The sequence below is a fragment of the Microcebus murinus genome, chromosome 23 (genome assembly GCF_040939455.1).
Source record: "Microcebus murinus isolate Inina chromosome 23, M.murinus_Inina_mat1.0, whole genome shotgun sequence".
Classification (NCBI taxonomy): domain Eukaryota; kingdom Metazoa; phylum Chordata; class Mammalia; order Primates; family Cheirogaleidae; genus Microcebus; species Microcebus murinus.
Genome location: NC_134126.1, coordinates 32196052 through 32209001, shown reverse-complemented (window position 1 = coordinate 32209001; position 12950 = coordinate 32196052). Strand labels below are relative to the sequence as shown.

General features: G+C 37.5%; 1 protein-coding gene across 4 annotated transcripts in view; it reads left to right on the top strand.

Moving 5' to 3' along the window:
* CAMSAP2 (calmodulin regulated spectrin associated protein family member 2) overlaps positions 1 to 12950 on the top strand; it is a 79918-nt gene that overhangs the window by 25526 nt on the left and 41442 nt on the right. The window lies entirely within an intron of this gene.

Genomic DNA, 12950 nt, shown 5'->3' with positions numbered 1-12950 from the left:
TGTTGCTCCTAGTGTTTTTGAACTTTGACATATTTACCTAATAATGGTAAAAAACCGAAACAAGTAAAGTAACAGCTTTATAGTATAAAAATCTTGAGCTGATATTCTTGAACTTCTTATTTTTGATGAGAAAGGTAAAGGCTGCTCTCTAAGTCTCATCCCAAGTTTCTTTTCTGAATAAATGAGCTTCTGTAATAGGGAAAAAAAAATCTGTACAATGCTCAGATTCCTTCTGAGCTTATACTGTTCTGTGTTTGAAAACAGTGTTAGAGTAAGCTATGTTACCAAGTGAGCTGTGTTACAAAGCTGTCCCAGGCCTGGTCTTTTTAGGCAGTTCTTTTGATATACCTACAGATGTGAGAATACTGATTATTGTTTTCCTGAAGCTAAAAATGTTAGTTTATGGTAAGCAAACAGGTAAACAAATTTAAAAAAAGAAGATAACTTTAGAGAGGAGTGAAAACTCTGAATAAAAGCAGGATAATATGATAAAGTGATCTGAAGGGATTCTGTGTTATTTTATTATAGTTAGAATGGTTAAGGGCATCCTTACCCAGGAAATTAGATAATATTTGAGCAGATTTCTAAAAGATGATATGGAGCCAGTTAGGAGAAGAGCAGTGCTGAGAGAAGGAATAAATACAAAGGCCTTGAGTTGGTAGATAATTCACAAAATAAATAAAATTCATCCTATATCTGGATGATAAAGGTCCTGCAAAGAATTTCCTAAAGAGAACATATTCAGGAATTTGAAATTTTTGAGCCACGTTTATTTACCTTGTGATTTGTATGATCTGAAGTACTTGATTCATTAAATAAGTACTTGTTGGTAATGTAGTAATGAGAGGACAGACTAAGCCCCTGCTTTCGTGAAGCTAGGATTTTAGTTGCAAAGATGAACAAATGAGCAATTAAATAAGTTGTAACAATTTCAGAAAATGGTAAATGTTTTGAAGAAAATAAATTGGTAAGGGGCTACAAGGAGTAAAACATGCTATCTTCTTAGGAGGTGGTCAGGGAAGACCTATCTAGAGAGTTGCAATTTGAACTGATACCTAAATGCCAAAAGGAACCAGCAGGTGATGATCTGGGACAAGAACAGTCTAGGTAAAAGAAACAGCAAGGCCCCGATGTAAGAGTGAGTGTGGTATGGAACTAAAAGAAGGCCACTGAGTTTGGTAGTGAGCAAGATTGATATGGAGACTGTTATGGCATCTGGTTAGAGAAAAAGATTGTAGCCAAAGCAGATAGAGCCCTGTAGGCCAGGATTAGAAATTCACATTTTATTCTGATTGTACAAGGAAGTCACTGGAGAATTTTAAACAGGGCAATGAGTTGATCTAGCTTACTTTTTTAAAGTTCCTTCAGGTTGCTTTGTAGACAGTGGGCATAGGGGATAAAGGTGAGAATGGGGATGGGGTAAGGCAGCTGGGGAATCAGGATGTATCTTGGGCATACGTTTGAAATGCCTTCTAGATACCAAGCAAGCAGTTGGATACACAAGTCTGAAATTTAGACATCCTCTGTAGCGATTTAAATTTGGGACTCACCAACAGTTAGAGACATGGGACTGAATGAAAGCACTTAGGAAGAGAATGTGGATAGAGAATCATTAAATGCCATTATAGTAATTTTAGTATAATAAAAAAGCTTCATTTTTCATAAATGTCAGTATTTTAATACAGTATTATTACAGTAAAACAAAATAATTTAGAAAAGGACTAGATGACAAGTATATAGCCTTTAGTAAGTACAGAGTGCTATACCAATATAAAATCACTACTTGCATGGCAAAGCAGGGAATCCACATGATTAATAATACAGATGAGGACATTTAAAAGCTTTTAAAAACTTTTAAAAAAGTTTTGCCAAGCTCATTCTTTTAATTAAAAAGTTAGTTGTCATAGGAGTTGAAAATGCATAGACTTAGGTGCTATAATCATAGTATTTGGTCAGGAAGCTTAGCGACAGTCTAATTATTCTTTGACCCAGCCTGCAGGTTACTTGTGGAGAAATCCTTGAGAGAGATCTATGTAGAGAAAAAGCAAAGGAAGACAAAGAAAACATTTTAGTGTTAGCTCAGGTTTGGTTCCAACCCTTGATGCAGAAATCTGGTAAACTAAACAAGACCAAATAAAAGGGCTCTTTTTGTCCTAAGCTAGATTGGCCTAGAACCAAATAGTCATAGGATGTCCTTTATTTTCCTATAACAACCAAACGTGGAACTTATTATTTCAATAGAGTCAATGGCCATCCTGCCTGACTCAGAGGAAAAATAACCTGAAGTTAAGAGAGAGAAATCTGGGCAGGGTTGCATGTAGGGAGGACAGGAGAAGCTAGAGAACTGGTCATTGGTGGATAAAGTGGGGAGAAGTTGGGTGAGAAAAAGGAATAAAGAGAAGCAGTAAGAAAGGAAGGAAAGGAAGGCACTGGAATGGGGAGGAAAAGACAGTTTCCAGGCAGAAGCTGCCTCAAGGCCCCTTACTTGGAAAAAATCTTTAAAGGAGAAAGAAGGAACGCAGGATTTTTCAGAGCCTCTCTTAATGTCTTATTTACTTGTCATAAGGAAGAGAGAACGAGAGAAGGATGACCAGCTTTTCTTCCTGAGAGGTCAGGTCCTGGGCTTATGACACTACAGCCACATGGGCAGATGGCAAAGAAGAGGTCATGACTCAGTGCTGACCTTGAACTTCCTTGAATATACCAACCCTACAAAACATGGGGCCCAATCTGTGTTTTGGAGTCTATTTCGTATTGGTATTTCTCTTTCCTAGGTATGGAGTAATTCCTAGGATGGGGTGATTGGAAGAGAGAAAGTATTTCCTTCCCCTTGAGCCAAATTTATGATGAAAAGGATTTGGATTTTTGGTTTTTTGTCTATATGATAAAGCTTCTTCAGAAAAACAAAATTATTTGAAGGAAGCATGGTGGAACATCTTGTGTAATAATCTGAAAAATAATAGAATATTGCATTCATCTCTATTATCTCTAATAAGGCTTTTCTGTCTTGCTCATAAATGAGCAAAAAATGGTACTGATACACTAAAAAGTACTAAGCAACTTTTATATCTTTAAGCTTCATTTTTTTTAACGTATAGAAGTCATTTTTAGAAAAGGCGGATGCCTATAGATTTTAGCTTGTTGTTTTTGTTTTTGTTTGTTTGTTTTGATTTTTGAGACAGGTTCTTACTATGTTGCCCAGGCTGGTCTATAACTCCTGGGCTCAAGTGATCCTCCAGCCTCAGCCTCCCAAGTAGCTGGAACTACAGGTGGGCACCACCACACCTGGCTAATTTTTTTCTATTTTTGGTAGGGACTGGGTCTTGCTCTTGTTCAGGCTGGTCTTGAACGCCAGACCTCAAGCAATCCTCCTGCCTTGGTCTCCCAGAGTGATAGGATTACAGGCATGACCCACCAATGCCAAGCCACAAATCAAGTTCTTAATAGGAAAATTAAAATGTACGTTATAGTTGTTCCAGCAAGTGTACATTTTATATAGAATCAGTTCCACGAAAACAGGGCCATGTTAGTAATGTTTGTCTTTGTATTCCCAGTGTCTGGCTCAGAGATGATGCTGAATCAGGGAATGAATTAGAGATATTAGTGAATATTTTAATTAAGAATTAAATATATTTTGAAGGAGAAGAAAGTCATTCAGAATTATTACTAAGAAAGTGGTGGAGGTTTTTTGTTTTGTTTTTTTCCCCTACAGATTTGAATAGAGTGAGCTATAATTATTGAAATGCATATTTATTGAGTTTCAAAAATTAGGGAGTTCTGGGGAAAGCTCTTGAACTCCTGGAGTTTATAAGAGAATCTAATTAAATGATTAGATTGTTACTCTTCTACTTTATCATCTTAACATTATAAGTACCTGTCTACTTTCAAATACTCATGGGGAAAAAAGAATGTGGATTTTCAGTTTCAATTAGCCAATGGTCATTTCCTTTCTACCTTTGCTTTTTGTGTATATCTGTGTTGTTTAAATTTCTTTTTTTTTTTTTTTTTTTTTTTTTTATTGAGACAGAGTCTCACTTTGTTGCTCAGGCTAGAGTGAGTGCCGTGGCATTAGCCTGGCTCACAGCAACCTCAATCTCCGGGACTCAGCGATCCTACTGCCTCAGCCTCCCGAGTAGCTGGGACTACAGGCATGCGCCACCATGCCCGGCTAATTTTTTGTATATATATTTTTAGTTGGTCAATTAATTTATTTCTATTTTTGGTAGAGACGGGGTCTCGCTCAGGCTGGTTTCGAACTCCTGACCTTGAGCAATCCGCCCGCCTCGGCCTCCCAAAGTGCTAGGATTACAGGCGTGAGCCACCACGCCCGGCCTGTGTTGTTTAAATTTTAACAATTAATTAATCCTGTTTAATATATAATACCTGCATTTTTGCCCATTTGTTTTCATGGAGTGAAGCATGATGAGATGTAAATACTATAAATCTATTAATAGCAAGGATGTATTTTAGAAACTAAATCCAATTTCAGTAGATTTTAGGTTGTTCATTACATAGTTGCATTGGTTGATCTAGAAGTCTTTTAATTATATAAGTTAATTCAGAATTTTGATAGTTTTTTGTGGGTAGGAGCATTTCTTCATGTCATCTTAGAGTCCATTTTTTGCTTAATTTGGGAACAAGGGAAAAACCTGCTTTGTGGCTGAACAACATACATTCTAGCATACTGGTTCATATATTCAAACTCTTTCTAGTAAGCATAAGTTCTTGTACCTCCTAAATCTACAACTCTAGTTTTCTTATAGCTATAGCTTTCTGGGCTCTGGCCAGTGTCTACGTGTATAAGCCATGAGGCTGAGAGTTAGGTAAAGTTTTGATCTCTTAATTCCACCTCTAGGGCATGTTAGTCTGGGAATTGCTTGCCAGCAGGCATTGGTCTGGAAGGAAATGGGTGACTTCTAGACACTTGGTAGGTTGGAAGAAAGGTGTTCTTACTGTGCTGTTTGAGTATCTGCCATAGATAGTTATGCTTAAATTTTGTGAAACTTCCTCCTGTTATTCAACTGTAAACTGGATGTGTAGTTACCAAGGGGGATGTCATGACCTTCCTTTTTCTCTTTCTCATACATAGTGCTGGGAAAGGAAGCCTGACTGGGTGGTAGAGGCAAACCTTGTGTGGTTCAGTTTCTTTTTTCTTCTCATGAAACTAGTGCTGTTGGGCGCATTTTTTATACACACCCAGCTGAAAGAATTTGCTGCCAAACTTTTTTAAGGGAATTTTTTGAGTGTTAACTGGAGCTTTTGCTGTTGGTAATTTTTGTATGATAAAACATATTTCAGTGAATTTTATGTAACTTGTTTTAGATTTTGAGATTTGAAGCACAGTTTTTGGCTGAGGATCAAATATGCCTGGAAAACTTTCAAATCTGGAAAGCTATAAAACACAACATACTTTGAAGTACAACATATGTGACTGATTAAAATATACTAGAAAGGTCATATTGGTTAGCAAATGAAAGAACTCAGCTATCATTTGACATTGTTGGCATAAGGTAATAGCAATTATGTTGAGTGGTGGTGGACAAGCCTGAGCTGCCATATATAAACTATCATAAAAATAAATCTTGCCCAGGTCACTACAGTTAGGACATTTGGAAAGTACATATGTTCTGTACTTAAATCTTGATTTGTTGGATATAATCATCTACTTTAGTGGGTTTCTCATAAAGCCCATGTTTTATGGTCTTGATGGTTATTATTTGTTCCAGCTCATCTGTCTTGGATTCATTGGTAACTCCATTATTAGCTGGCCAGGCACATGAAGGGTGATACTATAGAAGTCTCCTAATTTAAGTCCTTAAAGTATTAATTAATATAACATTTGTTTCGGGAAAATATAAGATAAGTGATTATGATGAAGTTTGAAGATTATCTTTAGATTTTATTTATTATAAAACTGTTCTGTAGGCTAATTTCATAGCCATATAGTATATGATGCCTTAACTAATAAAAATACTACATAGATGTTTATATTACTGAGAAATTTTTGGAGCACTTTTATATACATCTGTTTGATGTCTTGTGTGATGAGAAATCAAGTATTATCCCACATATAACATGAAGAAGATAAGGCCCGGTGAAATCAATTGACTTCTTAAGGTCCGAGCTTTCTTTTTCAAAATTGACTATTAAGGCATTATTTACATAAAATAAAACATACCCATTTAAAGTAGTTTGATCAGTTTTGACAAATGTGTATACTCATGTAAATACCACTCCAATGAAGATATAGAACATTATCCCCAAAATGCAGTTTTTCAGTCAGTCCTCCCCCAACTTCAGTCATCTATTAATCTCATTTCTATCATTGTTGATTAGTTGGCCTGTTCTAGAATTTTATACAGATAAAAGCATAATGTGTGAACTTTTTTTTCTGCAAGCATGAAAATGAGTTTTATTGAGGAGAAAAAGAGAGGATTGTAGAGCAAGAGCAAGATATATGTTTACAGAGCATGATGCATACACCACAGATGACAACCAGACACGTTGTCTCAGCAAAGGGAGAGCAAGGGGAAGGTGAAGAAAAAAAGGGCCATGAACTCTTTTTACTGGATTCTTTTGCTCATATTTTTGAGATTCATTCACATAACATTCTATGTTATGTGTAGTTTATTCCTTTTCATTGCTAAGTAGTATTCTATTCTATGAATACCATAACTTATTTATTCCTTCACCTGTTGATGGATGTTGATGTTTCCAGTTTTTGGCATATTATAAACAAAGTAGTTATGAACATCTTTGTATAGACATGTGTTTTCATTTCTCTTGAGTAAATACCTAGGTTTTGAATTGGTGGGCCATAGGTAAGTGTATGTTTAACTTTTAAGAAGTTGTCTCACAGGTCATTGAGGCTCTGTTCATTTTTTCTTTTCAGGCTTTCTTCTTTTTGTGCTTTGGTTATATAGCTTCTCTTCCCATGTCTTCAAGTTCATTTCTGTGCCTCATCTTCTGTTAAGCTCATCCAGTGTATCTTTCATTTCTGATAGTCTGTTTTTAAGCTCTAGAAATTCCATTTGTTTCTCTTTTTTTATAACTTATATTTTTCTCAATATGTTCATGTTTTATCATATTGGTTTAAAGTTCTTGTCTTAGTCTGTTTTCTGCTGCTTATAATGGAGTACTTGAAGCTAAGTAATTTATAAAGAAAAGGAATTTATTTCTTACAGCTCTGGAGGCTGAGAAGTCCAAGGTCGAGGGGCCACATCGTGTGAGAGCCTTCTTGCTTGTGGGGACTGTGGGAAGAGTCCCAAGTTGCACAGGGTATCACATAGCGAGGGGGCTGAGTGTGCTAATGTGCTAGCTTCCTCTTCTTATAAAGCCACCAGTTCCACTCCCATAATGTCCCATTAATCCATGAATGGATTAATCCATTCATGGGGGCAGAGCTCTTGTGATGATGCAGTCACCTCTTAAAGGCCCCACCTCTCAATACTGCCACTTTAGGAATTAAGTTTCAACATAAGTTTTGGAGAGGACAAATACTCAAACAGTAGAAGTCTTTGTGCGGTCATTCCATGATCTCCATCATTTCTGATTCCTCTCTTAATTACGAGACTTTTTTCTGCTTCTTGTGTCTAGTAATTTTTTATTTAATGCTAGACATTATAACTGTCACACTTTTAAGTATCTGAATTTTTTTTCTCCTTTAAAAAGTTTTGAATTTTGTGAAATTTTTCTTGAACCTATAATTATTTTAAAACAAAACGTTAAAAAAAAAGTTTTGAATTTTGATTTTGTTGGCACTTAAGTTAATTGCTCTTTTAGTCCATTTGGTTTATTGTAGCAAATTACCATAGTCTGGGTAGCATATAAACAATAGAAATTTATTTATTAGAGGTCTGGAAGCTGAGAAATTCAAAACCAAGGTGCCAGCAGATTTGTTGCCCAGCGAGGGCCTGCTTTCTCATAACTGGTGCCTTTGGCTGTGTCCCCACATGGTAGAAGGGTCAAGATAGCTCTCTGGGCCCTCTTTTATAAGGGCATCCATCCCAACTGCCCTTATGATCTAATCATCTTTAAAAGGACCTACCTCCTGATACCATGATCTTGGGGGTTAGGTTTCCAACATATGTATTTCATGGGGACACGTTCAGATCATAGCACTTGCAAATCAGCTTGAGCTTGATCTTTTTGGGACTTGTTTTTTAGCTTTATTTTGTGGGTCTAGAGTAACCTTTATTCTATGGCTATTTTAAGCCTGCTACTAAGGTATGACCCCTCCGTAGTTTCTACTAGATACCCTGGATATTCAGTGTGATCTTTCTCTTCTTGCTGATTGGAGCCCAGGGAAACTGTGGGAGTTATTCCACCTATGGCTCCTTTTAGTTGTCCTTTACCTGATAATTGTTTTGGCCCAGTCTTGCAGAGTCTCACCTTGTTCTTGTGCAAGTTTGTATTCTGCCACTGTGGACCCCAAACTGCTTTCTCTGCAGAGCTTCCCTCCTCTCTGGTACTCTGCCCCACAAGTTATAGCTGGTTCACCAAATTCTAGTCCTGTCTCTTCAATTTAGTGAGCTAGCCATGCAGAGGGTTCCTGTTCTCTTTCTTTTTAAAATATCTATCTATCTATCTATCTATCTATCTATCTATCTATCTATCTATCTATCTATCTATCTATCTATTTTCTGCCTCAAATGATTTGCAGGAACCCTTTCCCTTTCAGTATTCCATGCAGTGCTGTTAGTCAGAAAACTGAGGTGGCTGGAAAGCCCTCACTTGTTTCTTTTCTCTCAAGGATCACATCCCTGTGTTGTCTAGAGTGTCTGAAAATAGTTGTTTTATATGTTTTGTCCAGTTTTTTAGTTGTATGTGGCAGGAAGGCAAGTCTGGTACTGGTTACGGCTTCATGGTCACAGTAGCTGTGTTTTAGATAACAACAGGTGATATTTATAGAATTTTAAGTGTAGGCACTATCCTATGCCATTTATATTTATTGATTGATTTAATTCCTAATAATTCTTTGAGGTCTGTAGTATTATTTTATAAATGAGGAAAATAAGGTACAGAGATATTAAATTTACTGTTCTGAGTCACAGGGAAGATCATTGGTAGAGCCAAGCTTTGCCCTAGGCAGGTGGACTCCAGAACCTGCTCACTCAGTCTGTCCTCTGTGTTGCCTCCATGCTTTGGAGCTTCAGACCTGGAGGATCCATCTTGGGATGTAGTGTCCAGGGCTAACTAGATCAAGCCAGATGTCTAAATGAAACTGGTCAGAAGAGATATGATCCCAGAGGTGAGTGTGAATTGTAATTGACAAGTGGAGCCAAATGTGAAGGGAGTAATGTCAGATAGAAGGCTTGAGAAGATAAGGATAAAGCTATTAGTGGGAGGTAAAGCAAGGTCAAGGATCACTGGCAAGTGCAAGGCAGGATGAGACAAAACAGTTCAGTACAAATAAGGCTGTTGGGAGCTGGTTTCTTTGTGGTTTAATATTCATTCCTTCATTTTGCCCTGCTCTGTGTTAGGCCCTGGGTAAGCTAAACCAAGGACATTTTGCATCAAGTATGCTCTCTGGAATGAGATGAGTATGCGAAGAGTGCACGACATAGTAGACAGAAGAGAAACGTGAATGACTCAGCATGAGATAGTGGTAACTGCCATGAAAAAAAAGAGCATGATTTGTTAGAGAATAATTAGGGTGGGAGGCAGGCACAATCTTTAGGGAAGATGTTTCTGAGGAAATGGTATTTTGGATGGGACTAGAAAAAAGAAACAAGCTAGGCATGCGAAGAAGTAAGGGCAGAGCCATTCAGTCAGAGGAACCAGCAAGTGCAAAATTCATAGGCAGGAATCATCTTGTCATAACTTAGGAACAGAAAACATAGCATGGGTCTAGCAAATTGGTTAGATGAACCTAAGATACGAGAGGTAGGCAGAGACCACATTATGTCCCATCTAATGACTGGTGATAAGATTTTTTTTTTTTTTTTTGAGACAGAATCTAGCTCTGTCACCCCAGTAGAATGCCGTGGTGTCAGCCTAGCTCACAGTAACCTCAAACTCCTGGGCTCAAGGCAGTCCACCTGCCTCAGCCTCCTGAGCAGCTGGGACTACAGGTACCTGCCTGTAGAGAGAGGGAGAGAGAATATAAAACATTATTATGTGTGGTGTTCTATTTTTCTTGTTTCTGTTCCGTTCCCTTCTTGTTTCTCATATACATATAAACAGCAGTCCCCAACCTTTTTGACACCAGGACTGGTTTCGTGCAAGACAGTTTTTCCACGGATGGCAACTGGGCCTTGGGGGAAGGGGCAGAGGTGAGAGACGATGCTCGATGCTTGGCTCCCTCTTGGATCATGAGGCGTTGGACTCTAAGGAGGAGCATGCAACCTGGATCCCTTGCATGCACGGCTTCACAGTTTGCAGTGGGCTTCCTGCTCCTGTGCAGATCTAACGCCGCTGCTGATCTGACAGTGGTGTGTGTGTGGAGGGAAGTGGGGTTCGGGTGGTGATGCTAGCCATGGGGAGTGGCTGTGGGTGCAGGTGGGGCTTTGCACACTTGCTGGTCCACCACTCACCTCCTGCTGTGCGGCCCAGTTCCTGGTAGGCCATAGACCATGGTATATAAAAAAATATACATATATATCGTTAATATAGTATGGTGTCCTAATTTTTCCACCTAATTTTATATTGTACACGTTTCCCCTATCAATAAGTAGTTTAATATATCATAAATTATGTATTATGGTTCAATGTTTACATGGTTTCCTTTTTGCTACATAGTACTATAATGATTATTTTCATTCATATATCTCTTTCCCCCTCTATCATATACCTGTAAAACAGATTGCCAAGAGGAGTCTTCAGAATACATGAATGGTTTTATGACTTTTGAAATGTTTTCTCATGTTTTTGTCCCAAAGCGTTGTGCTTTTTAATGCTATTAAATACTAACTTACTAAGAGCTTTCACCCATAAACACTGTTTAGGAACAAAGGTGTGAAAAGACAGGATTCTTGCTCTTTAGGGCTAATACAGAGGATATATAAAGATAAATGACTTGCGTGAAAGGATATGACACTTTGAGTCTGAAGGAAGAACGAGGTTTTCTGGACAGTGCCAGTCTGGAAAAGATTTCTTAGAGGAGGTAGAATATGACAATATCATTTTAATTTGAATACTGATGCTTATTTTTCTTGCATATTATGTCTCTATCATTTCCAAAATGTATTTTTTTCTCTTTGCAACTAAATGATTTAACTCCTGCCCAACCGAGTGATATAGTAGAAAGAGCATGTAAGTTTGGATAAACTACTTGATTGTATGAACTTCAGTCTCCTTACGTATAAAATGTAAATGATACTTTCTTCAGAGAGTTCTGAGGATTATAGAAGGTTTATTTTATCTATTATCTCTAACCTTATTTCAAAAAAATATTTGAAATGAAAGAGTTCATTAATAAAGCACTTAGGACAGTATCCAGCACATAAATTAGACTTAATAAGTAGGAGTCACCATTGATTTTATGATTGCCAACATTAAGCATTTTGCTTCAAACAAAGCATCTCCCTTGCTATAAATACTGCTGAGTTTTCTAGAGGCTGGACCCACTATCCCTGCTAGTTGCCGGGTACCATGTTAGATGTAGGGAATAGGATGATAACTAAGATATTGTCTTTGCCCGGGAGAGTGTTACTGTCCATGTAGAGAAATAGAGTTGTATGCAGGTGACTATACACTGGTGAGATAAATCAGTGGTTTTCAACCCTGGCTGCTTGGTAGTATCATCTGGGAAGCTGTCTGTACTTACTTGATCTTAGCCAAAAGGCTGAGAAGCGTTAGGGTGGGGAGCTGTTTAAACACACCAATGCCTGTGCCCTATTTTAGGTAACTAATTCAAAATTGAATGCAAGCATAAACTACATTCTAGAGGAACATGTACTTGTTCATAGGAAGAATGAGTCATTTTGATTGGAAAGAGAATTGGAAAAAGCTTCACAATGAGGGTAACATTCAGACCAATGGCATGACTTAGTCTATATTGTAAGGACAGCAGTAACAAACCAGGGCACAGAAGCTTGAAAACTGGCAGCAGATTTGAGGAACAGCAGTCTTATGTGACTGTTGAAAGGAGTATAGATTGGAGAAGTAAATGGTAGGTTATAAGGCTAGCCTGGTAAGTACAAACCAGCTAATAAGATAGAGCTTTATCTCTGGTAAGTAAGGAGTGTTCAGACTTTATGTAGAACATGAGATATACTTTATGAGAGAAAGATGCAATGCAATCTCTGATTTGGAAAAAGCCACTAGTCTTTAGTTTATAACATCTTCAAAAATAAATTCCAGATGTGTTTAAAGTAATAGAAAAAATAGAGGACAGTATTTCTGTATTCTTAGGGTGGAGAAGACCTTTGTAAACTGGTATAAACTCCAAAGCCATAAAGAAGAACATTGAGATGGACAGATTTTTCCCAGTAAATATTTAAAACTCTGTAGCAAAAGACAGACTAAAGTTGAAAATCCAAAGACAAACTAGGAATAAATATTTGCTACCTGAATGACAGAGGGCTAATATACCTAATATGAGCTCTTACAGATCAATTAAGAAAGACATCCCAAAGGAAGAATAGGCAAAAGATATGAGCAGGCAATATTCCAAAGAAGAAATACAAATGATTGGTAAGACACATTAAAGATGCTTATCCTCAGTAATAATCAGAGAACTGCAAGTTAAACAAGAGTGGGATCTTTTAACTTTTCATACTGATACACATAAAGTGAATAATATGTACTGTTGGCAAAAGGTGGAGAAATAGGCATGCTGATAACATTCTTGGTGAGAGGTACAAGTCGGTATAAACTTTCTAGAGAGCAGATTAGTGGTTATCTATCAAAACTTGTGGTCGCTCTTAGATCCAGTAGCCCCCAAACTAAGAATTATTCCTGGAGAAACACAATGTTGTAGCATTGTTTGTAATGCCAAACAATGTAAA